We start from the raw sequence: 26,257 nt of genomic DNA on the forward strand, positions 1-26,257 counted from the left end.
TCACTGAACTCAGATGGAAAAAATAAATATCTTTATTTCTACTTTAAAACCTAGCATTTCCTTCAATTATGAATTTTTAAAAAAGAATCACTATTCTAAAAGGGGGGTCCTTAGGCCTCACCAGACTGACAAAAGTGTCCATGACACACAAAAATTGCTAAGAATCCATGAACTACATGACACTTAAGAGCCTTTTAAATTCTTAATTTTATGCTGAGAAGAGGAACAACTATGGGCAGACTGCCTCAGTTATTTTTAACATGAACTACTGATACCCCTCAGCTATGTGGCCTCTAATTAGAGCATTCTCTAAATGCCCCTAAACAGGGCCCAGGGTGACTGTACCTTGGATAAGGTTGTAGGTGACTTTTAAACATAAGCTCATAAAATTCAGAATCTAAAATGTGTGATAATAAGATATAGTCTCTTCAGGGAAATATTCATCTAGTAAAAGTGTTGTCAAACAGGTTAATCTTAACTTTTTTCTTAGAGCGCTTTGCAAGTGTTAAAATACCACATATTTATTAATTATTATTATCACTATCCTTTCATTCTCATTTTTAATGAGGTTTGGAAGGGAAAAGTTCAAAAGCAAGGGCTTTTCCTGTAGACGAACGCACAGGAGGATAAAATAGCTTTATAGCTGAATAAAAAGAAGTGTTAGCTCATTCTCCATAGTCTCACTGAGAGCATACTCACTGAAACTCCAGGGTCTAAGTCTCTATATTTCTAAAGTTCAATGTAGCTTGGAGATTATGAAAGTTTGTCATTAAAAAAAAAACAAACCTGATCTACAGAACATTTAAGAGTAATGCTATATCCAGGTAATTATAAGCAGCAACCTGGTCTGTGAACAGTTTATTGTTTGAATTCATCATGCTGTTTTGAGTCCTGTGTTTTTAGTATGGAGATATGCTTCTCGGTCCATGGAAGATAGCAAAATTCTTATGTATTATTCTAATGAAAAGTTTATATCATATGGTACTATTATAATTTTCTCCTACCTACTAGGTAAACAAAAAATCATTTTGTAGGGAACTGAATACTATTCAAGATATTTCATCTCTACCCCCATTCACTCAAGGTCTTAAAAAAGACCCCAATCAATCCTAATGTCTAGGAAATTAGTAAGATTGGATTCATTAACATTTCTGATATATTTAAGTTACTCTTCCTTGGGACTAAAATTCCTCTTCAGGGAGATGGTCCAAACCAGATTTCCATATCTAGGAAGCAGGAATCCAAACTCACAGAGAATAGGAGGTTTGAGAACAAGGGTCTTTTTCAATCAATTAGATTAACATTTACTGAGCACTTATATCGGCAAGGTACTGAGAAGTTTCGATCATTTTCCAAGTCACTAAATATTAGTTATTTTTTACACTTGCCTTTCTTACCCCAAATTTCAATCCATTTATCAAGTCGTATTGACACCTTAATTTTTCTAATTTATAGACATTAGGATTTAGAATGCACTTCAGTGGCCACCTAGTTGAAATCATACGCAAAAAGATTCTTTATTGTAAAATAACCAAAACCGTAATGTCATCCAACTATTGCTGCTAAGACTTCTAAGTCTTTAAGCACCATCCCTTGAGATAATCCATTTCACTTCTAGGCAGCTTTAGTTAGTAAAAAGTTTTCCATGACATCTAAATTTGCCTGACTGAAGCTTTTACCCTTTTATTTTAAGTCTGTCCTTTCAGGTCAAGCAGGACACGTTTAACTATTTTCTTATATGACAATCCTTTAAATTTATGAAGACAATGAGCATGCTCCCATTAAGTCTTTTCTTGTCCAGTCTAAACATCTCCAAAGGCTAAACATGTCTTCCTCTGTACTCCCTCCAGTTTATCAGAGTTATTCTTAAAATGTGCTACAAACTCAAAGCAAAACAAACAAAACAAAATAAAATAAAACACACATACTCCAGATGAGATCAGATAAAACCAGAGTACATTACAACTATCTCTTCCCTATTTCTGGAAGTTAGATCCCTCTTCATGATGTCTAAAATAGGATTGTTTTGGTTTTTTTTGTTTTTTGTTTTTCTTTAGCAGCTCCATACCACTATTGGCTCAAATGAAGCTAGCAGCCCACTACAATTCTCAAATATTTTTTTTCAAGAGCAATTGCTGTATTGTCATGCCTTTCCTTTTCTATCTATAAAGTTGATTTTTTTTTGGACCTAAGTGCAAGACTTTACATTTTGCCCTGATGAATTTCACCTTATTAGATTCAATCTAATGTTCTAGCCTGCCAAGATCTTTTTGGATCCTGATTCTTTTACTCATTATTTTAGCTATTTCTCCCAGTTTTGGGTCATCTACAAATTAGAGCTATACCATCAATCTAAGAGATTTGGATGGAATTCAAATGTAAAATGACTTTATCCAAGTCATGATAAAAAATATTAAATAGCACATGCCCAAGCACCGAGCTCTAGAGCACTCATCTAGAGACCTCATGCCACACTCACATGAAACCATTTTCAACTAGTGTTACAGTTTAGTTATCCATTCACATCTGAATACAACTGATTATATTATCCTTGAATCTTATCTCTCCATCTTCACTACACAAATATTAGGAGAAAGCTTTGCTAAAATCTAGGCAAAGTATATCTATAGCTTCCCTCTTTTCCTAGTTTAGAATTCCAACTTTTTTTTTAAAAAAAAAGGAAATGAGGTTAGTCTGGCATGACCTGTTTATCATCAAGCCATGCCAATTCTTTGCCATGACTAATGACTTCCCTATCTTGATGTTCACCAAGCATTTCTTGAATGATTCATTCTTAAATTTCCTCATGAATCCAAGTCAAGCATACTGGTCTCTACTTTTCAAACTCTGCTCTCCTCTTTTTTTTTTTTTTTTTTTTTGTTGGAAAATCAGCACAACATTTGCCCTTCACCAATATTGTTTGTTATTCCTCTCCAGTTTTCTATGCTCTTTCAAATATCGGGTGTGGTTCAGCAACCACATCTGCCAGTTCTTTGAGGATCTGAGCACACAGCTCATCTGGGTCAGGTGACTAGATTTTTCTATTCCTACTTATCCCCGTACAGTTTGTTCCAAAAGTCTTAGTCGACTAAGACCACTAAGACTTTAGGAACACACTCTATTAATACATTATTTCAATGACCTCTTTTAGATCTTTTCTGTGTTTTCCGTCTGTCTCTGTTCCAATCCATCCTACACAGAGTTGCCAGAGTAATCCTCTTAAAACATTGTTTTCATTATGTCCCCCACCTTCTCCAAAGTCTGGCTTTTATTACTTATGGAATGCCATCCAAACTCTTAGCTTGATATTCAAGAGCACAAACCATCTCACCCCTTAAACCACCTTCCAACTTTCTCATTGCTACATCCCACTAGTCTCTTCAATTTATTCTCTAGCTTAATGACTGCTTTGCTCACTGTCCCATGCATAAATGTAAATGCTAAGTGTCTCTTCATTGGGTTTGGTTCCCCAGGAATATATCATCTTCCTTAATCTCTTACCCAAACTTATCTTTCCAGTGTTATCTTGTGTTAGCCTTCTCTTCTCTAGGCCATATGTTTCATTCACACTCTTCTAAAACAATCTGTGATTTTCCATCTCAGACTATTCCTGACATTTGCAATGTCCACCCATTTTCTCCCAGGCTAGCCAAAACTTCAAAGCTTATCTTGTCTCTCCTCATCCAATTATTTTACAGTGACAACCTCCTCCCCTGCACACATAGCATGCATTGTCTATTCCACTCACTCATCCCTTAACTATGTCCTGACTTGTGATATTTCTGGTATGGTTGTTGTTCTTTCTGCTAGTATTTAACCATCTATGTGTGTAAGTAATCATTTTATCTAAATTATAAGCTCCTTCCAGGCAGGGACTTTGGGGTATAGTTCTTTGGATTCTCTATAGAATCTCACTTAAGGAAGAGATTTTCCAAGCCCATTTCAAACTTCTATTAGTCATTATTAGTGGAAAAGCCCAATTTCTCCATCTTCTATTGCTTGAGTTCCAAGAAAACCTCAGTCTGATCTGGAATTGAACCAAGGAATTTGGATAGACTGTAAGAATATAGAAAAATAAACATTCAGCTCACTGTTCCTAAGTTACCATCAATCAAGCAATACACATTTATCAGTAACCTATGATGTATTAGCTCTATTACTACTTGAGAGGATACATAATAAGATTATGTGATATTCAGATAGGGCTTGAAGTTTTATAAAGCACTTGGAGTGCTTGTTGTTATAAGCTGGAAGATACCAAACAATAATACAACAACATATAAAGAATGAAAAAAACAGAAGAGAATGTGAGACATAAGAAAAAACAACTGAGCTGAGGAATATATCAAGAACAGAAAACATAGGAATAGTCAGACTACCTAAAAACTACAATCAGAAAAAGAATCTTAATACAATAGTACAAGAAATAATTAAATTAAGTTGTCCTGCAGTTTCATAACAGGAGGGGAATATAGAAAGAAAAAATGTACTGATCACCATCTGAAAGAGATTCTATGAGGAAAACCTATAGGAATATCATAGTCAAATTCCAAAACCTCCCAGCTTGAGGACAAAATATTACAAGCAATAAGAAAAAAATTACATATGGTGGAGCCACAGTTAGAATCACACCATACCTAGCAGTGGTGATACTAAAAGATCACAGGTCTTGGAACACTAAATATCAAAGAACAAAAGAACTGGAATCGCAGCTGAAAATATTACACCCAGCAAAGTTAAGTATAATCCTGAATGGAAAAACATGGGATATTTAGTGAATTGTCAGACTTTTAGGATTTTGTTTAAAAAAAAGATTTGACATATAAGATGCAAGAGAAAAATAAGGGACATAGCAAGACTAATTATAAGGAAAGACTGTTTCCCTTTTATATGAGGAAATGTAAAATGTATGTCTAAGATTTTTATTAGTAATTGGTAGTTTGTAAGAAAGACTGGGGTAGATCTGAGTATGATATGATTTTTAAAAATAAATCTGTCTAGGAACAGTGAAAAAGAGGAATTATTTTATACAAATGAGTTGCAAGAGGAATAATTGACACAGATGAATTAGATGGAATAGGAGGACTGGTAGTTCTGGAACCCTACTTTCACTAGGAATAGGTTTAAGAGGGAATGCTATATATACATACATACACATATATCTAGAAGTGTATAAAAGTCTTCTAAATTCAGAAAGAAATAAAAGACTAAGAGAATGTTGGGGGGATAGAGGAGATAAGGGAGGGATCTCCACAGGGGAGGAGGAAGGAATAGGATAAGGTGGAGGGAATAAAAAGGTGTTTAGATTAATGGGAATGGGAGGAAAAGAGAGAGATCCTTGGGAGGGGCAGGTAGCTTAAATAATAGGAAGGCAACACAGTATGTAGAAATAAAGTAGAAGAGTTAGGAGGAATAGAAAATAAGAGATATTCACAAACATAAAATAAAGATCAGAAGTAGAATTTATTAGGTGGAAAAAGCAAAGGGAATAATCATGATCCCAGACAAAGTTAAAGCTAAAATAGATCTAATCATAAGAGAAAAATAGGGAAAGTACACGATATGTCATCCATATTAATCAATATTGTTTAAGACTATTTAAAATAACTAGACAGTATAAGGATGGAATATTGTTGTGGTGTAGGAAATGATGAATTGGTGGGCTTAGAAAAATATGAAAAGACTCAAGACTTATGAAGAAAGAGGTTATTCACCCTCAAAGAAATAGAGGACAAATAAGTATAATAGGGTCTTAGACGCATACGAATGTTTATGTCTACATATAAGTATGACTATAGATATCTAAGTACTTGTATATGTATATAAGAATATGCATATGCACATATATATCTTTGCAATTTGTGTACATACACACATGTGCATGTATGTACATACATGTACATATATGTGTATATACATATGTACATGTATGCATATATATCCATGCTTAATTGTATCTTATTGGGGGCAGAAGGGGGAGGAAGGGGGGAGAACAAAATACAAAGTGCACAACAGAAAACCAAAGAGAACTCGCAAGGAAGCAAAGAAAAGATGGCCAGCTCTTGACACAATGCATAGTTATTTAACATATAGGCTTTCTTGAAATGGGAATTTATTACTATATATTTTGAATTCTCCCTTGTTCTATCATGCACATGACAATGATTTTTTTTCTTTTCTTATTTTAAGTTTTAATATTTAAGTTTGTATTTTTTTTCCTATTGTATACTTCACATTTTATATTTGTTTAAAATAAATTAATTTATTCTACCACATGTGGTAAAACTCAACATGACTCAGTATGACTTGGCAGCCAAATATGCTAATGTGACCCTGAGCTGCACAAACAGAGAAACACAGAGTCTAAGGTAAGAGAAGGGAAGTCCTGTTTTCCACCCTAGTCATACAATACCTTGAAAACTATGTCCATTTGTGGGAGCCTCATTTCAAAAAAACAAAGAACAGGATGTGTGATGTGGACAGGATGTAACCATAAGGGGAAGTAGACTGTCATAGGGAATAGGAAACAAGTTTTTGATTTGTGCTAGGGAAAAGAATGAGAAGCAATAAGGGCTTGAATCCAGATTCAAACTCTGTACCTGTCTGACCATGGGCATGTCATATAATTTATCTGGGTACCAGTTTCCTTATTCATTAAAGGAAGGTGAAAGACTAGATGGTCTTTATGGCTCTTTACAGATCTAAGTCCATGCTCCTATAAATAAAGAACACGCTAAGAACAAGGAGAGATTAACTTACTAAGGGCAATGAATACATTGTGGAGCATAGTAGGGAAAATCTCTTCACAGACTAGGTGACACCAGACTATGCAGAAACATTAATGTTCAAATGAAGAGTACTGACCTCACATAGGCAACAGAGAACTAGCATAAGATTTTGAGCAGAAGAGAAGTATGATGATGACACAGAAGGAAGCCAAGTAGCAACTGAACCTTTCCTAATCCTTTTTAGCTTTCTGACTCATGCTCCCCTCTTACCAAACCAGGCTCACTCCTATCCTCCCCCTATGAGTTATTTGGCACATACCGAATTCCTGAACCCCCTTCTCTGCTGTCACTTCTCCCTTTGTTGTTAGCTGGCAGTCTCCCTCAATCCATTTCCCTGTCACTTGTCTGGGGAACATAGCAAGTGATGAGTTTATTCGGCTGTCACCACTTCCAGAGTCAGCTTCTTCCATTATGCTCTCCCTCTTCAACACCCACTGGGATTGGTTCAATCCTTTTTAAAGAATGTTTGCTATGCTTGGCAGCAATCCAAAATCTCCCACTCCTTGCCTTTTCTCAGCTTCCTCATATCTGTTTCTATTGGTCAACAATAACCTTCCTTACCAGCCTGGGCAGTGCCCAATTCCATGAGCCCCAGAATTCCAAGGCACTTTCTAATTCTCATTTGTCTTGGCAATTTCAGAACAAGGCCCAAGAACTAGAAAATACTTCTGCTCCACTGTGCCAAGAGGTGTGATTACCATTAATGTGAATGCTACAGCTCCATATCTACCACAAGGACAAATCATCATTATCATAGAGGGAGTAACTTCCCAACATGGTTCTACACACAACATGTTTTAAGCTTCCTGAGTTCTGTGAAGCAATCTGGTATGCTGTGTGCCTCTTAGAAAATGGCATCTTACCACAAGCCAAGGTCTTTCTAAACCATAAGGATCTCTCCTAAGTGGACAGAGAAGCATTCTTTCTACTAGCTTCCCCAAATTTCCCCCTTATCTGAAGTCAGTCAGCAACTATGTATTAAAGATGTGTTATAAAGCCAGGCATCATGCTTAGACAAAACAACCATCCCTACCTTCAAGAAACTCACATTCTATCCCCTTTACACTCAGAATTTCAGCCACATTTGTCCAAGGCTAACTGGCTTCCATGAGAATCAAAGAATTTCAGAGTTGGAAAGGATTTCAATTCATATCCTTATCTGAAAAAGAATCTACTCATACACCATTGAAAAAGGCCTGATACAAAGTTAAAGGACATCGAAATCTGCTGTCAGAGGATCTGGATTCAAACCCTTCCACTGAAATTTACCACATGTGTCCTAAAGTGAAAAGCTATGATTTTCTCTGACAGGGCCAGGTATAAGAAGAAAAATAACATCGTGCTCCATTCCCTCTACCCAATTACTTCTAATATTTTAATAGGTGAAAAATGATCAAAATAAACATCAGTATGAGTCCTATGAGGAAGGTAAGGGAGCAGAATAAGGGAGGAAAATGGAATCACAGGATTTCAAGCTAGAAGGAACTTGTGAAATCTTCTACTTCAATGCATTTTTTGTTCATTGTTGTTCAGTCATTTCAGTTGTGTCCAACTCTTTGTGACCCCATTTCGGTTTCTTTTTTGCCATAGACTGTGGGGTGTTTGCCATTTCCTTCTCCAGTTCACTTGGCAGATGAGGAAACTGAGGCAAATAAGGTTAGGTGACTTGCCCAGTAGAGTTACACAGCTAGGTCTGAGGTTGGATCTGAACTCAAGTCTTCCTGATTCCAGACCCAGCGCTCTAATCACTGTGCCACCTGACAGCTGTATTTTATAGAACGGGAAATGGGCTCCCAGAACTGAAGTGACTTGTTCACAATTATTTGGAAGAAAAGAGCTCAAACAGCATTGGAACATAAGACTTGAGAATCCAAATCATCCAAGGTTCTTTTCACTACAAGGAAAAACATATAACCTGAGGAATGGATGTTTTTGGCAGAAGGCAAAGCCTGGTTTGTCAGTGAAGATAAGTCAGCTCCAAATACATGAGCTACAAGTCACTTTTCAAAAATGATGGAAGCTCTGTCTATTGCCTCCCTGGATCAACTGTCTAGCTCACTGGCTCTGAGGTGCCTTAGCAGTGAAGAAGTATTCTCGAATGAGCCTGGAGCAATCATCCCCAATTAGATACATTCCAGGTAGCCCTTTGCCCTTGAAATGGAATATAGCACTCCTCTACTCAGAGCCAGCAGCCAGTATAGCAAGCAGGCAGCAAAAGTGCCAGGGCTACCCTGCTGGTGGCTCCATCCTGCTGTTCTCTGGCACTGCCCTTTGTGGAGTGTCTGGAGTGGAGAACAGCTCTTCCCCTGCAAAAGAGAAGTGGGCAAAAGTGATTCAGATTGAATAAATCGAGATATAAAACTGTGAATTTCCCAGATGGGTAGAAGAGGAGGAGAAAAGGAAAGTGACGTAATGACTACTTCAATGAAAAAGAGATATATTAAGAGGAAGAATTACCTGCTAAGTCCCAAGAAACCATGGGTCTTCTCTATTTTTGTGTTCTCTAAGTGCCTAGTTGCTTCTTAATCAATATTTAATGATAAGATTGTTAAAAATGTTATTCTTTAGAGAAAATGAAAATAGGTTAAAAAGGTTTAGACACTCCGTGCATGATCGAGCCATAACAGGTTATTGTGGAGAAGCAAACAATTGTGAGGGCATGTCCATCTCCGAACTTTTGAGGTTGCCAACACAAATGCCACCTTTCTTTCCAAATATTCCTCTGGGCCAACAACCAGGCAGAACATGAGCCAAATGGGTCCAGCCTAGCATGGGAATTGTAATTACATGCAACATCTTTTATGAAGCTTTCTTCTGTTCCACCAAGACAGAAGTGCTGTCTCTTTTTTCTGAAGTCAGCTAGATGAAACAGTGTAAAGAGCACTGAGCCTGGGGTCAAGAAAACCTGAGTTCAAAGCTTGCCTCAGAGACTTAGCTATCTATAAGATCCTGGACAAGTCACTTAAATTTTGCCTCAGTTCCTTTGACAGTAAATTTAACAATAACACTGACGTCCTAGTTTTGTTGTGAGGGTCAAATGGGATAATGTTGTACAACAAAACAAAACACAAAACAAAAACAAGCACTTAGCACAGTGCTGGGCACATAACGTTTAAACATTTGTTACCTAAGGAAACATTTAAAGCATTCCGAATACTATATTCACCTTTAACCTTATATTTATCAGTGCAAATATTTTCTTTCTCCAACAAAAGTTAGAACTCTCTGAGGACAGGCACTGGCTTTTATTCATTTTTGGGCTCCTGCCCTATCCTGCCTTGCAAATTTATTATAAATGCTTAGTAAATATTTACTGAATATATAAATGTTAAAGTTCTATGAGTTTTGTCTAATTCTAAGGTCCAGACATCACATTTTACAAATATGGAAGACAGTGTGGTAAATTTAGAGTCAGGAGAAATACATATTTGAATTCCAGCTCTGCTGCTTTGTGATCGTGGGTAAATTACTTAATCTCTGAGTCTGAGGGGAAGTAAATCTCAGTTTCCTTATCTGTAAAATGATTATGAGGGCACATTAGCTACTTCACAGGGTGGTTGTGAAGAAAGCACTTCTGTAAACCATTAAATGCTGTATAAACTGGAGCCAGAGAACCTGGGCAACTTGCCCAGTATCACACAGTAAGACAGTACTTGCTAGTGAAAGAGAATTCTCTAAGGCTGCTTTCCTGTTCACTCTGGAAGAGGAGGCAGTGAGGTCAGAGCAAAAAGGCCTGGCCCTGGAGCCAAAGGACCAGGGTTCCAAGTTCTCATCTGACATTTACTCTGTGTAACGGAGAGAGTGATGTTAGACCAGAAAGTCTCTGAGGTCCATTGATGAGCCAAACTGATGATGATGATGATGATGATAGCCAGCATTTATATGGTGCTCAAAGGTTTGCACAATGCTTTACAAATCTTTTCTGATGAGTGGAGCCAGTCTAAGACATAAGTGTTTCCTTACTGAGTCCTAATTCACAGAATGTCTTCATGTTGGTTATCTAAGGGTCAAGAAAGGAGAAAACCACTTCTTATTTCCTTGCCATTTGTTCTAGTCTTTTGAAAAAGTAAAGAAAGTTACATCAATTTAGAGATGTTTCCCCTAGGTGGTATTTTGCAGCTTACAATTTACATAAACAAAATGACAAATCTAAGTCAATTGGGAAGGGGAAAAACTTTTTTTTTTTTGTTGTTTTTTGCAAATTCTACTCCCATCCCCCCTTTCTTGTCATTTTCAAATGAGTAACAAAATTGTTTCTGGAGTTCTGATCGGCAGACTGATGAGATCACCAACCAACTCCTAAGGAGCTGGCTTTAACTCTTAGGCAGTGTCATAAATTACCCTGAATATGAAGATTGCTCTCGGCTCTCAAGAGATGATCAGGATGTTCAGGCAATGCTAATTAAGGCATGCAAAGCCAGAAAACAACTGTGTCTATCACACTTTGATTTTCCGCATGCATTAAGATCGCTTCTAAGAAGTTACTGAAATACAGCACTTAGGCAATCAGTCACACTGTAAGTTGAAGTCTAACCTATTAAGAGTTCAGTTGTTTGAGGAACACACAAACACAGCAACACAAACGTAAACATTAGTGAAGATTTTGTGCACGTACCGTATAAATACTAATTATGTGAAGGAAAGCTGCTACTGACAGCCACCCACCAAGGACTTCAGCTGCAAATGACAGAACAATGAATTTAAATACTTCTTTCACAAAACAAACTAGTTAAATAAAGGAATAATATTTTTCCTCTGAGCATATTTACCTTAAAAAAGCAAAGTTAAATTTCTGTCAATCATTGAAATTGTGGTAAAGTTGACTACCAGTAACACATGAAGGGGCTGTCAAAATCTCTAGTTGTGTGTGGTTTAGATTACTGCTGTTACTTACATTTCAGGCAAATGATTTTATGAATGGGATAGTTTCCTTTCTCCTTAAAATGAAAATTTGAAAAACATCTTCATTCTTTTCTTCATAAGTACCCAGGCTAGTGGAATTCGTTGTTTCTGTTAATGTGAATAGATTCTTCTCTAGTTCTTATCTATATTGAATCAAAATTTAACGTTTCATTTAATTTGATGGTCTTTTTAGTTTAGCAGGCAACATGGAGAGTCAGGGACAACAGAGGCATAACATTAATTTTCTTTTGAGTAGCACACTAAAACTCATATGCTCAGTTGGTCCCTTTAATTCAGTTACCTTGGAAGGTCATACATTTATTTCATCAGTGCTCCCGTAGATCAAAACTTTTCTTTTGTCACTGCCCTTCAGAGATAGGTAGGACTCACAGAAGATAATCAGTCTTAAATTTTTCTAATCACATCTCAGTTATCATGAGTTTATTCATCAGATTTACCTCTAAAGGATAATCAAGTTTTTTCCAAAAATTAAAACTAACTTCAAGGGATGAAGTTTTACCATCATTGAAACTGTTCAAAATGATGTGCCATTGCTGCTGAAGGTCATTCATAATAAAAAGTTCTAGAAATATCTTTATCATCAGCAATATTATTGAAATATATAGCCGCTCAAAGTTACTATTTCAAAGGGGAGAAACTGATTCAGATGATGACTTCCAATATTCCTTTTAAAAACTGAGGCATAGCACAGTAGAAAGTCATAGGGTTTAGTGGAAAGAATACTGAATTTGAAATTAGAGGGTTTGGGTTCAAATCTTGACACTAGTGTTTACAAGTTGAGAGAACCCTCGCTTTGAAAATCCAGCTAATTTCTGTAAGGCTCAGTTTCTTCATCCCCAAAATGAGAGAGTTGGAGTAGTTGTATTCCAAACATCTTCCCAACTTTGAATATAGGAGTTGACTCACAATAGACTATGAAGATATTTTAGACTTCTGCTAGGGCAGAGGGAAAGGAAGTGTTCTAATTAGCTACATTTAGAGCTATTAAATGTTATAAAGTAGCTGACAGATCATCTGGACCATTTTTTTTTTCATTTTACAGATAGGTAAATAAGGCCCAGTAATGTTAAGGCTTTTTCAAAATGACTGTCCCAGTCAGTGACAGAACTGTAATTATTCATATTTATGTAATACGTCAAAGTTTGTAAAGTACCTTCTTTGCAACATTTTTGTGTGGTACCCTGATACCCCCTCACATCTGGGCCCCTAGAAAAGTGGCCTCAGGAGGTGGAGTCCAGATGGCAGAGTAAAAAGAGACTTGCTTGAGCTCTCTCCCCAAACCCCTCTAAACACCTGTAAAAATGACTCTAAACAAATTCTACAGTAACAGAACCCATAAAATGACAGAATGAAACACATATCCAGTCCAAGATAATCTGGAAGGTTGATAAGAAGGGTATATTGTATCAGGATGGGAACAGAGTACAGTCCAGCGTGGGCCACAAAGTAAGACACAGTGCTGGAGCAGCCCTCAGGGGACTGAATCACTGGCAGCTGTGGTGCTTTCCAGACTTCTCAACCCACAAATGCCAAAGACAGCATAGAAGGTCAGTGAGACCTGGGTAAAAGAGGAGCATGATCTGGCTGGGGTCCAACCACAACCCTGAGATGGAAGAAGTGGCAGGGACAGCAATAGCAGCAGTAGCTGGTAGGGGATTGAGCAGCTGATACAAAATCCCTGAAGTCTGAGATAGCACACCCACGCCCAACCCCATCTCCCATAAGAAGCAGAGTCCTACCTTGACAAAGAGTTCAAAAATCAAATAATTGACTGGGAAGATGGGCAAAAAGTGTAAAAAAAAAAAACAACCCCAGAATCTTACTTTGGTGACAAGAAAGATCAAAACATACAACCAAAAGTAGACAACAAAGTCAAGGCTCCTCCATCCAAAGCTTCCAAGAAAAATAAGAATTGGTCTCAGGCCATGGAAAAGCTCAAAAAGGATTTTGAAAACCAAGTAAGAGAAGTAGAGGAAAAATTTGGAAAAAAAATGAGAGCAATGCAAGAAAAGCATGAAAAATGAGTCAGCAGCTTGCTTAAGGAGATTCCAAAAAATACTGAAGAAAATAACACCTCAGAAATAGACTAACCCAAACTGTAAAAGAGGTCCAAAAAGCCAATGAGGAGAAGAATGCCTTAAAAGGCAGAACTGGCCAAATGGAAAAGGAATTCCAAAAGCTCAATGAAGAAAATAATGCCTTAAAAATTAGAATGGAGCAAATGGAAGCTAATGACTTTATGAGAAATCAAGACATGATAAAACAAAATGAAAAAAATAGAAGGCAATATGAAATATCTCATTGGAAAAACCACTGACCTGGAAATCAGATCCAGGAGAGATAATTTAAAAATTATTTGACCACCTGAAAGCCATGATAAAAATAAGAGCCTAGACATCATATTTCAAGAAATTATCAAGGAAAATTGTCCTAATATTCTAGAACCATTCCATCTCAGGGAGGGGGGAGGGGAGAAATGGGGAGAAAATTTGGAACTCAAAACCTTGTGGAAATGAATGCTGAAAATGAAAAGTAAAGTAATTGATACTAAAAGGAAAAAAAGTGACCTCAGTTGTGAGGTACCTCAAGAATTTCAATCTATTCACAAGCTACAGTAATGTATTTGGTTTTTTGTTTTTGTTTTGTTTTTACACAGCTGGAAGACACAATTATTTCACCATTCATTTAGTAGCATAGTAACATAAGTAGCAGGGCAACTAGGTGGCACCATAGTGCACAAAGCACCAGGCCTGGACTCAGAAAGACTCACTGAGATCAAATCTGGCCTCAGACACTTACTAATTGTGTGACCCTGGACAAGTCACTTCACCCTGTTTGACTTAGTTTCCTCATCTGTACAATGAGTTAGAGAAGGAAATGGCAAACCACTCCAGTATCTAACCCCAAATGGAGCCACAAAGAGTCAGACAGGACTCAACAACAAGTGTCAATAGAACATTTCTTGTCAAGCTTAAGACATACTCTCCTATAAATAGACATTCCATCAATGAAAAGAATGGGCCAAACCACACAAACATACAGACCATATATAATGAAGACATACAGAGTACATAAAATAGAAGGCTCACATCAGCTAATGCAGGTGGAATAGTATATATAGAAAACATGTAAGGCTAGGGCACATGTATGGAAGGACAATTCATGCCTCTCATACAACAGAATCAACAAAATCTTTTGGTGATATCACTGCAAAGATTCCACAGGCTCCCTGGGTCTCATGAGGTAGTTTATTCTGGGAAGGGATCCACTGGGTGTATGATTGTGACTATTTTCACTGCTTCTACCTTCAGCCAGATTCCTTAGAAAGGTGCGATCTCCTCCATCTAGAAAAGGAGGAGTAGGCTGAACAACTTGATTTTAAATTAGGGACCAGAGGTTCAAATTCCAGCTTTGTTGCTAAGCCAAATAAATCCTTCATGAATTCAGTATCAGATTAAGGGTACAGAGAACCTTTAGTTCTTCTCATGTCATAACAAAAGGAATATATTACCTGCTGGTTTTATCTACTACTCTATATAGTGTTTTCCTGTTCAAAAAAGAAACGTTTGTCTTCAAGCATTAAACAACTATGGAAGATAGAACAACAGCTAGATTGATTCAGCCTGCAGGCATTCAATCTGTCTTTTAACCTATTCCAACTAGAAATTAATTATAGGTTATTTTTTTTCCAGTCATCTAACTGACTGAAAGTTAGAAATTCCTTGTAACTCCACATTTTGATGATCTCACATCCCTAACTCTGATTTTTAGGGTAAGCCCATCCCCCTGCCCCCCCCCCCCCAAAAAAAAAAACTCCATTAAGAGTTGTGTAGAGCTCAAGCTCTGAGGATTGTATTAACCCCACTGGATCCTGTGGTCTCCCTTACAAATGAAAATGGGAAAGACTGGGAAAGATCACAACAAAAAACTGCCATTGTCTGGAAAATGACTGAATAAACTAAATGAAATGGAATACTACTGTTTTGTAAACATGATTAACCGGATGAGTACAGAGAAACATGGGAAGACTTATATGAACAGATACAAAATGAAGTGAACAGAACCAGGCAAACAACAAAAACTATTTTTACAAAAATATTAATGGACAGAACAGCAAAGAAACCAATGAAATCAAATGCTGTAAAATTATATAAGGGGGTTAGTCCAATTTATTTAGTTCAGAGGCACCTTTGAGGATCATTTGGAGCATGTCAATTTGCTTAGTATGGAGGTCTCAGCACCCCACTACCCTGGGGCATGTAATATCCTTTGCTTGGCTGCCTGTGCTTTTAAAAATAGCCAACCTAAGACCACTGCTCTCTTTTGGTCACTCTTTTTTAGCCACTTTTCCTGCTTTGTCCTCAATATCCCTGTTCACTCATTGTAAAGCTGAACAATTAAGAGGGGCAGGACCTCTTTTCTCTGCTCCCTCTGTCACTACACATCAGAGAAACAGGCCTGGGAATGTTTGTTTCCATTCTGTGTTTGACATTGGACATTGTTTGTCCTCAATTTCAGGTGTTAGAGGTGATCTCTATGGGATCTGAGAGTGTGAGACATGGTGATCTTGGAACCAGAATTGCAGGTGGAATGGTGCAGCAAGCCAGTCCAGTATAGAAGCTGTAAGAAGCCCGAGTGCTTAAGATCTGAGCCCAAAGATGGTTTCTGGGGCTACCCTTTATAGGAATTGAGCCAAGTTATCTCCTTCCTCTTCCTAGAGACTGAGGTGGTACAAAAGGGGGAGTAGGGTGATTATCCCTCTTACTTATTAGGTTTATACATCTGTATACTTTTAAAATTATACTCTGAAGGTAAATATTTCTTTACAAAAGATCATCCTCTAAGGGCTAATGAAACTGGGGCTCAGGGGACCACCTTCTAAAATTGAGAAAACATTTCTGGTGAGAGGTAAGGCTATTTGCAGAGAACCTAAAACCTCCCCAACCCCTTTAATGGGACTGGAGATTCTAGTAGAAGGGAGAAACCTAACATAACTTGCCTTAAGGCAGTAGCGCCCAGGGTGGTCTGTGTTACAATTATAATCACCAAGCTTGTCCCCCCAAAACATAGAACAAGGTGCTTCCCCTACTCTCCATCTCACCAGTATTTTGCAAAGGTGGGGGCCTATGGGTGTAGAAAGAAGACATTTTTAATAAGTTAATTAGTTCCCCAAACTTTTTTTCTTACTTTTATATGAAGGATGACTCTCTAAGAGGAGTTTGGAAAGGGATACAGTAGGAAATATAGATGCGTAAAAACAAATGTTATCAATAAAGGTTAAAGGAACAAAGATTATTCAACCTGGAAGAGAGAATACCCAAAGAGTTTTATTTAGGGGATAGTTATAATACATACTCCATTTTTTTCTCTCTGTCAAGGACAAAACAATAGGAAACCATTTAAATGATAACATGATGACTTTAAATTGTGTAAAATACATAAGTATACTAAGGAGATTATCACTCTGAGCTAATATGGACATTCTGCTTGGAATGGATTTTAATAGGAGGGATCTCAAATGAAAATCCTAGAATCTTTGAATTTTAGACCTAGGGTCAAAATGTTAAAAACTTTGTAGTTCACCCTCTTCCCCTTTTCATTTTACTGAAAAAAGTCTTAGACACAAAGAGCTTGAATAACTTGTCCATGATCATTCAATTGATGGAATCGGTATAATTAATCCTAATAATGATTTTTACCAAGACGGAATGCTTATTTCAAGAATTACTGTGTTTCATGGTTAACTTTTATGCCACTGCCATAGAGAATACTTCCAGGGGTCTACATTTTGGGGAAGGCCCAGACCAGCCATCCTTCATTCCTGTCTGAACTTCACTTCTGACTCTAGCTTTGACCCTCATTTGCCTTCTGACCCTGGAACTTCTCTCAATGCCAGGAGATTCTTTCAGAATCCTAACCCTACTCATTATTCTCTTTCCTACTTTGCTTCTGACTCCCTGAATTTCCACCAAGCAGGTATCTTCCCTCCCCCTTTCTGGCTCCCTCTTACGCTTATCTTTCTCTGCTGGGTAGGCTTGCTTTCTTTCTTTTTTTTTTTGGCTTGTATTTGTGTTCTCAGAACTTTGTACAATTCCTGTCACATGTCAAGTTACACTGACTGTAATCTTTCATGCTCTGAAATCACACTCTGCACTTCGGAGGAATAGGTTCTGAAGTCTTCATATTCCAGTTGCTATCAGAGGTGATGCTAGGTAAGCCATAACTGAATCACCAAGCTACAGGTAACATTGGAAACAGCATTATGGTTTTGGACTGTTCCACTTCAACCAGTCCAATGGCAGCCCAGAATTATGGAATCCATCAAGCATTTATTATGCACCAAGCACTCTGCTAAGTGTTGGGAATACAAATGGAAAAGTAATAAAAAACCTACTATCAGAGAGTGTGGATTCTACTGAAGGAAACAAACTATTTGCTAAGGGATTTATGGACCCATTTTTAAAAATCATCCAGTGATATAACTGTGGCCTGCTCATGCTACCCAAATTTCTTCACAACAGCTAGTTCTGATTAATGATAATGGCAAGAGCTCATCAGCTGTACCTGATGGGAAAGAAAGCTTAGCCAATAGCATCGTGTGCGGATTTCATACTCTCTATGTACAGTCTCTTAATTTCCCATGAGATGCCTTCGAGTCATTATTACTACAGGAAAGTTTGGCCTCCAGATGCAAAATCCATTAAAAGGATCATGTTACCTCAAGATAATGTTCCTATTAATGAGTGTCACCCCTGCATGTTAGAGGTTTTGTTTTCCAGGGAGACATGTCTATAGCCTGAAGCAAACCTAAGAGCTTATGAGTGCTTTGCTCTTGGAACCAACGTCCAGTTTAACAGTAACCTCAATAAAAAAACAACCAATAAGGGAAGGTAATTATAACACAGATACTCCCATTTGACCTGAACAAAAGTCTATGAAACAACAGCCCATAAATTCCACTGTGAATAATATCATTGAGTACCTCGTGAAGTAGAGGCCTATGCTTTTATTATCAGGGTAGCAGGCACAAACATCCTGACGATGTGGTACAGCATCTGCAGTGATTTAATGGTGTAGGCAGTTGTCTGATGCAGTAGGATAAGCCTTGAATTCGGAGTGAGGTACAGGGCATAGGTACTTGTTTGAATCTCAGAACAGCCCCTTAGTACCTGTGTGATGTTGGCCAAGTTATTTAACATCTCTGGTCTTCAGTTTCCTCACATGTAAAATGAAGAGTCTAAATCCCATGACCTCTCACTCCCTTTCAAGCTCTACATCTATGATCCTCAGAGAACTGATGGTGATATCACAGGCTTGGAAAAAATATTACTTAGACAATGAAGAGGTAGAAAAGAACAATAACTATGTTCATGTACAGAATCAAAAACTGATAAAACTGAAAGGGACCTCAGAGGCCATGTAATCCAACCTGCCCTCATTTTACAGATTTAAAAGCTCAGGTTTAAATGGAGGTCAAGTGACATGCACAAGGTAATAAAACTAGTAGGGTAAGAGATAAAACTACATCCCAAACTTTCAGTAGTTTACTCTTTCGAGTTCTTCACAGTCTGATTCTCTACAAAAGGATTTATTACAGGAATCCTTTAAATAGATAAATCCCCTAGTGCAATTAAGATAAAAGTTGATTTATTTCTAAAAACTATCTTAATAGAGTTTTTCATGTTTATGACTACACATTCTTTAAGTACATACGATATGATATGCCAGGTACTGAAGATATATATAAGAACAAAAAAAGGTCTCTGCTCTAAAAGGTTTGACAGTTCATCGGCAGTTACAAAGAACATATATAAATATATCTGTCTTTAATGAAGGTTGGATTTAGAATCAGAAGGTCTAGGTTCAAATCCTGACTCGGTGACTTATAGCCTAGGACAAATCACTTCAAGTCTCTGGGCTTCCTTTCCCTATTCTGAGAAAAAAAACAGGGTGTTAGAATAAGTGATTTCTAATATCCCTTGGACATTAAATCTAAGGACTCTGTGAAAATGATAACCCAACTTCAGCATGTTTATCCTGATACACTGGAGGAGATCTTAATGTGACTTCTGAATCTTCAAAAAAGTTCTTTTCAGAACAGACAACACTTACAGAGTATATCATATGGTTTGATCATCCCACGGTGCCTGTCAATAGCATGGAGTATTAGCCCTCTTCAAGTTGAACCCAATTTGTTCATGCAGTCAGGGTGCACGCTGAGCAGCAGTTCTGACCAGAGACTAGCCACTATTATAGTATCTATATAAAATATCTAAAACTGCGCTATCATTTTTATTAAGTTCCTTTCTTTTAAATGGGAAACTAAGAGGTACAGTGGGTAGAATACTGGGTTGGGAATCAGGGAGATTCATCTTCCTCAGTTTAAATCCAGCCTCAGACATGAACTAGCTGTGTGACACTAGGCAAGTCATTTCATCATGTTTGCCTTATTTCCTCATCTGTAAAATGAGCTGGAGAAGAAAATGGCAAATCACTCCTGTGTCTTTGCCAAGAAAACTGTAAATGGGGTCATGAAGGGTCAGACATGACTGACCATCCATAAAATCTTTTTTTCTAATATATCACTAACAAAAATTTTGAGCATTGTTCCCAAATGTCATTTTCCCACATGTTCCATGATTTTTATCCGATGATATTGCATAACCTCATTTTTTTGGTAATATTTATGTTGTGTTATAGCAGACAAGATTGTATATAATACAGGTAGAAATTTGAAACAAAGGGTTAAGTTAGAGAAGTTCCATCTGGAAAATTTTGTTGTTATTTCCCTTTTGATTTGCATGGAAAACTCCAAGGATCTTTTAGGGGAAAAATGGAACTGAGTGAAAAATGGGGTCTTGGAGCAAGATAACTCTAGGAAGTTAGCTGAAAGGCAGCCCCTAACAATGATTTTGAATAAGGTAGAGGTTAGCAATCAGGATGTGAGAGGAGTTAAAGGAAAGTTCTTAACCCTAAATTAGACAGAGCACTAGGACAGAGATGTTGTTCTTGGTGAGCAAGAAGAAGTAGGTTATAAAATAGATTATTTGCCAGTAGGCTTAACTCAGCAGGCTGACTGTTCTGGATTCTTAAAGAGCTCAGTTAGGCCTTGGAAGTCAAAACTCTTCTGGGGAGAAAAGTTGCCTCAAGCTAAGGCTGTGGGAACCAACAGACCTCCCTATCCTCAGATAGGAAAAAAAAAACATAAAAAGTTATTTTTTTCACTAGTCTAATATTAGGTGTTTGAGATCTCACACTTTCACTGCAGACTGAGCCTCTAGCTTTTTAAATGGAGAATTAGGAGAACATATTTTTCTTCTGATGGGAAAAGCAAAGCACTTCAGCCAACGTCTATATGTTCAGTTGTTTTTCAGTCATGTCCGACTCTGTGACCCCATTTGGGGTTTTCTTGGCAAAGATACTGGAGTAGTTTGCCATTCCTTCTCCAGTTCATTTTAAAGATGAGGAACTAAGGAAAAGAGGATTAAGTGACTTGCCCAAAGTCACACATCTAGTGTCTAAGACTACATTTGAATTCAGATCTTTGTTACTCCAAGGCCAATACTCCATCACAGTACTCTATTGGGTCACCTAGCTGGCCCAGGTCTAGAAACTACTAATAAAAGGAAGCTTCACAATCATATGTGTGGTGGAGCAACACCTAGCAGTGGCCAGATACCAGCAGAGCACCTTACAGAGAGGTCATCCTATGAGGCCACTGGGGAATAGGTCTAATGGGAGTGCTATGATGAAACATGGGTGGCCCTTTTGATATCAGAGGTGTAAGGCCGCTGTTGGCAACACAGACTCCCCACAGCTGTCTAGCCTTTCTTTCCACTGATGGTGGATACACTTTTGGGACTGCAGGACTCTATTGCTATATTCCTTCCATGTAATTTCATCAAATGCCTTTGCTTTGTTCTCTGGCTTACTTGTAAAAGTAAATATATCATGAGCAATGGTATGAGTAGATTCAAGTCCATAGGAAATCTCAAGTCTGGAGTAGCATTTATGGGCTTATAATATACACTGGGCTAGGGATGGGGGTACATGTGCTATGCTTATAGCTGCGAATGTGGATGAAAGGAGTATGTCATTCTGAAAACATTAAGTCTACTACATCCAGATCAGTTTTACCACTTACAAGCAATTCCAGAGGTAGCTATCTTCCTGAGAAGGCATTATCTGTTACCTCAGAAAGGAAAGATGAACTCTGGCAACTGTGTATGTTCGTCTTTCATTGCCAAAGTAGACCATGCCATCAGAGAAACAATGACATGATTCACACTTGACTTTGTTTTGAGTGAGGGAGGGTTGTGCAGGTCACCAGCCTCACTTCTCCTCCAGAGCCATCTGAATCTAGTGACCAGATATTCATCGGGTCTGTTCATCAATGGAAAGGAGGAGGATAGTTAAACTTTCTGTAGAGACCTTCAGTGGCTTTTCTGTCATCACTCAGAAGTCCTTCAGAGGGCACTGGATTCTCAGGAATAAACTAATTCTTAGCTACCACAAAGTAGAAAACAAAAGCTACTTGGTGGCAGAACAGATTACATCCATCAGTGGTGGTTTTTTTTGCCATTCCTTTCTTCACCTTGTCGGGGTAGAAAGAACCAATGTGATTACTGTGATCAATCTCTTTAACACAGCAACAAAAAGTCAGCTGAAAAGGGTCTTTCCTGATTCACATATATGCCCTGCTTATTAAAGGGAGTAAACAAACCCACAGTGAAAAGATCAGACTTTAACAGTCTCTAAAGCATGCATTTCATGGAGGTTTAAGGGCAAGAATCTCCAAGATGGTCAAGGTAGATTGTTGTCAAAAGGTATGGACCCCAAGTCAGTTGACTAGGAAGATCATAGAAGAGATCATTTTTCTTCAACTGCTTTAGAAAATGATGTGCAGAATGAACTTCCACTGACACATGATAATACAGTTTGCAGAGTTAAAGAAGTGTGACCACCTTGTCATCTGTTTAATGTTAATGACTAATATATCAGAGACATTCCTTTTATTTCCACTTACGCTGCCACTATGACAATGAAATACAAATTCCTTATTTATGTAAACAGCTTTCTCAAATATTTTCAATATTCAAGCTTTTAAAAACTTTTTAGCCTTTTGGAACTAAAAATGATGCACTAAGAGTTGATCAAATAGTTTTAGAAAGGTCTATTTTATTCTTCTTTTGGTTACTCTTCCAAAAAAAATAAACTAAAGCTTTTTCTTGGAACTTAAACTTGATTCACATTTAATTGGCGCAAACACTATAGTACTACATTAGAGCAGTGGTATTAAAATCTAGAAACAGACAAATGAAAACCCACTATATAAAGAGGCTCCAACTTGTTCTTGAAATGGAGCTACGTTGTATCTGTGAGTTCATTGGAGGAAGTAGAAGAAAGGAGAGGGTGGAACATATCAGAAAGCACCTTGGATGCACAGTCAAAATTCAGATTGAGACTTAGCTCAAGTTCCCCTTAATTCTTATGCTTTCCTTCTATTGATTATCTTCAATTTACCACGTATGTAACAAGGATGATTTCATGTTGTTTCCCCATTAGACTGTGAGCACTTTGAGAGGAGGGCATATCCTTTGCTATTCTCTATATCCTCAGTTTTTAGTACAGTTCCTGGCACATAGTGGGATCTTCATAAAAGTTTAGTGACTGACTGACCTATTGGTCATATGAACTTGTGGAATTCACATGAACCTCTCTGGGCCTCAGTTTTCTCAAGTATTAAATGGGAAGATACAGCATGACACAGTGGATAGAGATCTGATAGTAAAGTCAGGATGTCTTGAGTTTAAGACAAGTATTGACTGTGTGACCTCAGACAACTCATTTAAGCTCTTGGTTATCTCAGAAACTCTCTATGACTCTGAGTCATAGAGCAGACACTGTAATGGCAAGCACTCTGACATATCTAAGACGGCCTGCTGGCACAGGCTCTTAGATCTGCTTTTCTAAAAGGAAATCAACTTTAAAGTGGAGGGTGGGAGGGAGTCAACAATCTACTTTAATTATATTCATCAACAGAGAAAATATAAGCAGAGAAATAAAGACCAACAGAGAGAGCTTCTAACTGTCTGACCATAAGCAATATACACATCAGAGATCAACAGACAGATCCAACAGTCTATTATATACATACATAGTTACCAGAGAGAGAAGTACCAAAGGCTGGCTTTTCAAAGAGGGGCAGGGGTCCTTACTGGCTACCCGGAGTTTCAGATGACACTTAAACCTTCTTCCAAAGAATAAGCCCCCAAAGCAAAACCTCACCTTGGAGTATATATACATTTTTCAGAGGCAAAGGACATTATGACCCTCATGACCCAGTGCCGCATTAGAAATTAACAAAAGGTGTGGGCCTTCCTATAAAACAAGCCTCCTCTAATCAAACTTCCTATAATGGGTTCCATTAAAGCCTAATAAAAGGCAGGGAAAGATCTTTAACTCTCATTACAGATGCAAATTTTCCTACATCAAGGACTACCTAAAAGGAGAGTGCCCTACACCTAGGAAATCACAGATCTGGTCCCTATCCATAGTCCCAAAATGGAAATAATAAAATAATACCTGACTAACTCATTGGACCTAGTGAATAAAATACTAGTGATAAAGATGCTTTGAAAACAATATAGTGCTAAACAAAAACAAGTTATTAAACCTCTCTATTAGAGATATACCAACAACTTATTACCAGATTCTTTTCCTCATTAAAAATATTTTGGGGGTGCTGCTGCCTCTCCTACCAGATCAAGTTTAAAGTAGAGAGATTGAGGATCCCAACCTTACATGGTTTTCTCTTAACTTTGTAAGTAAAAAATGCATCACATGCAGTTTTAGAGCTCTGGAAGAATTTTCCACAACACTGAGGAAATTACATACAAACCAAATCAAATTTAGTATAAGAACAGGAAGGAAAACTCTTCTGCCATCAGTCGCCTTTCCTCCACCCTGCATGCCCACTGATCCAATATTGATGGATTGTGTCCCCTAATTACATTATAGAAAGGCAGCTAGATGTGTAAATCTTTGGGCAAAATTGTACAAATTGGACTTGCCTGGTCCTGCTCAGCTCCTCAAGCTCTAGGACTACTACAGCTTTGTAATCCCAACCACAGTGGCAGGACACTTAATGATGCCATGTCAGTGAAGCGCCATCTCAGACTAAATAATCATCTAGTAATAAGCAAGAAGGAGTCAACAGGTATTATTAGTAGTCAAAGACAATTCGTCAGTGAATTCAGTTACTTCCTTTTAAAACAAACAAATAGCAAAGAAAACTGGGAATAAGAGAGAAAGGAAAGAATTAAAGCAATTTTTTAAGGAGGATGAAAGGTCTGAAGCTGAAAGGGATAGCTCAGATAATCTAGTCCAACCCTCTCACTTTTCAGATGAGGAAACTAAAGCTCAAGAAGAATCAGTAAAGGTTTACTCAAGGTCACAAAGGTAGTAAGGAGTATAGCTAGAATCTGCACTATTTTTGTTTTTTTAAATCATCCTAATTTTCCTTGCCCTTTCTAGAAAGTCTTCTTATATAATAGAATCTTTAAAGACAAAAAAAGGAAAAAATAAGGCTAGCTAGTTAACACATTGAAGAAGTAGGGAAATATGTACAACATAAAACATTTGAGGACTCCAGCCTCTGCGAAGGAATAAGGTGGAGGTATCTTCTCCAATCTCTTCTTTTGAGCCCTGAACTCATGTCATCAAGTTCAGAATCCAACGTTCTTCCATCTGCAGCCCATTGCCTGTATGTAAGACTTTATGGGAGAATTTATCCTTAAACATAGGATGAAATACTAATGACCATGAAATATATATTTATTGAGTTAAAGAAAGATGTAAAATACTCCCTTCCCCTAAAATACTATTATGCCAAGAATGAGTTTTCATTATCAATCTGATCCCATTAGCCAAGTGAATAATAATATTAATTTCTTATGAAACGTGTGGTTTTCAACCCTAGGAGTCCACTTTCCTTCTAGGAAACATTCAAATTTGGCTCACTGGCCCCTATTTAACTGTAGCTGCCATTGATCTTTCCTCTCTGGACTCAGTCTCCTCAAAAGTGGTAATGTGGCCTGCTGAAAAGAAAGCTGACTCTGTAGTCATGGAACCTGACTAGAATCCTGGTTCTGCCACTTACTTCCTGGGTTTGAACAAGAAACTTAGTTTCTCTGGGCCTCAATTTGCTTTCTGTAAAATGAGGGGCTTGAACTAGATGATCCATAAGGTACATTCCACCTGAGATGGCTGATCTTACAAACTCTTGCAAGGAAAATGAATTTGCAGGATTTCCCCTTCAGCTCTGTGAAAATCATACACAAAACTATGTGTCCGTGCCTAAGATTTTATTATGAGGTACAACTGGCAAACACACAGAGACGTTACAGAAATACAATCAGGTCTCTATTAGTGTTAATAAGGAATTGATTGAAAAAATCACATTCTTTGAATTAGCACTAACAGAAGTTACAATTATATGTAAAATGTGGTAATTGACTCTAGCCTAATGAAAATATATAGTGCAA

At 37.6% G+C, this 26,257-nt stretch overlaps 1 protein-coding gene and 1 long non-coding RNA gene across 2 annotated transcripts in view; both read right to left on the minus strand.

Annotated features, from left to right (window-relative positions):
- Positions 1-26,257, minus strand: part of DPP6 (dipeptidyl peptidase like 6) — a 1,325,443-nt gene that overhangs the window by 1,139,342 nt on the left and 159,844 nt on the right. The gene's annotated exons all lie outside the window — the stretch shown is intronic.
- LOC140532955 (uncharacterized) overlaps positions 1-26,257 on the minus strand; it is an 82,797-nt gene that overhangs the window by 14,175 nt on the left and 42,365 nt on the right. Inside the window, exon 2 of the long non-coding RNA XR_011976750.1 lies at positions 1-26,257. This exon is cut by the window's left edge and continues 14,175 nt beyond it; it is cut by the window's right edge and continues 24,977 nt beyond it. This is a non-coding gene — a long non-coding RNA (uncharacterized lncRNA).

The sequence above is a fragment of the Notamacropus eugenii genome, chromosome 3 (assembly GCF_028372415.1).
Source record: "Notamacropus eugenii isolate mMacEug1 chromosome 3, mMacEug1.pri_v2, whole genome shotgun sequence".
In the NCBI taxonomy this organism is placed as follows: domain Eukaryota; kingdom Metazoa; phylum Chordata; class Mammalia; order Diprotodontia; family Macropodidae; genus Notamacropus; species Notamacropus eugenii.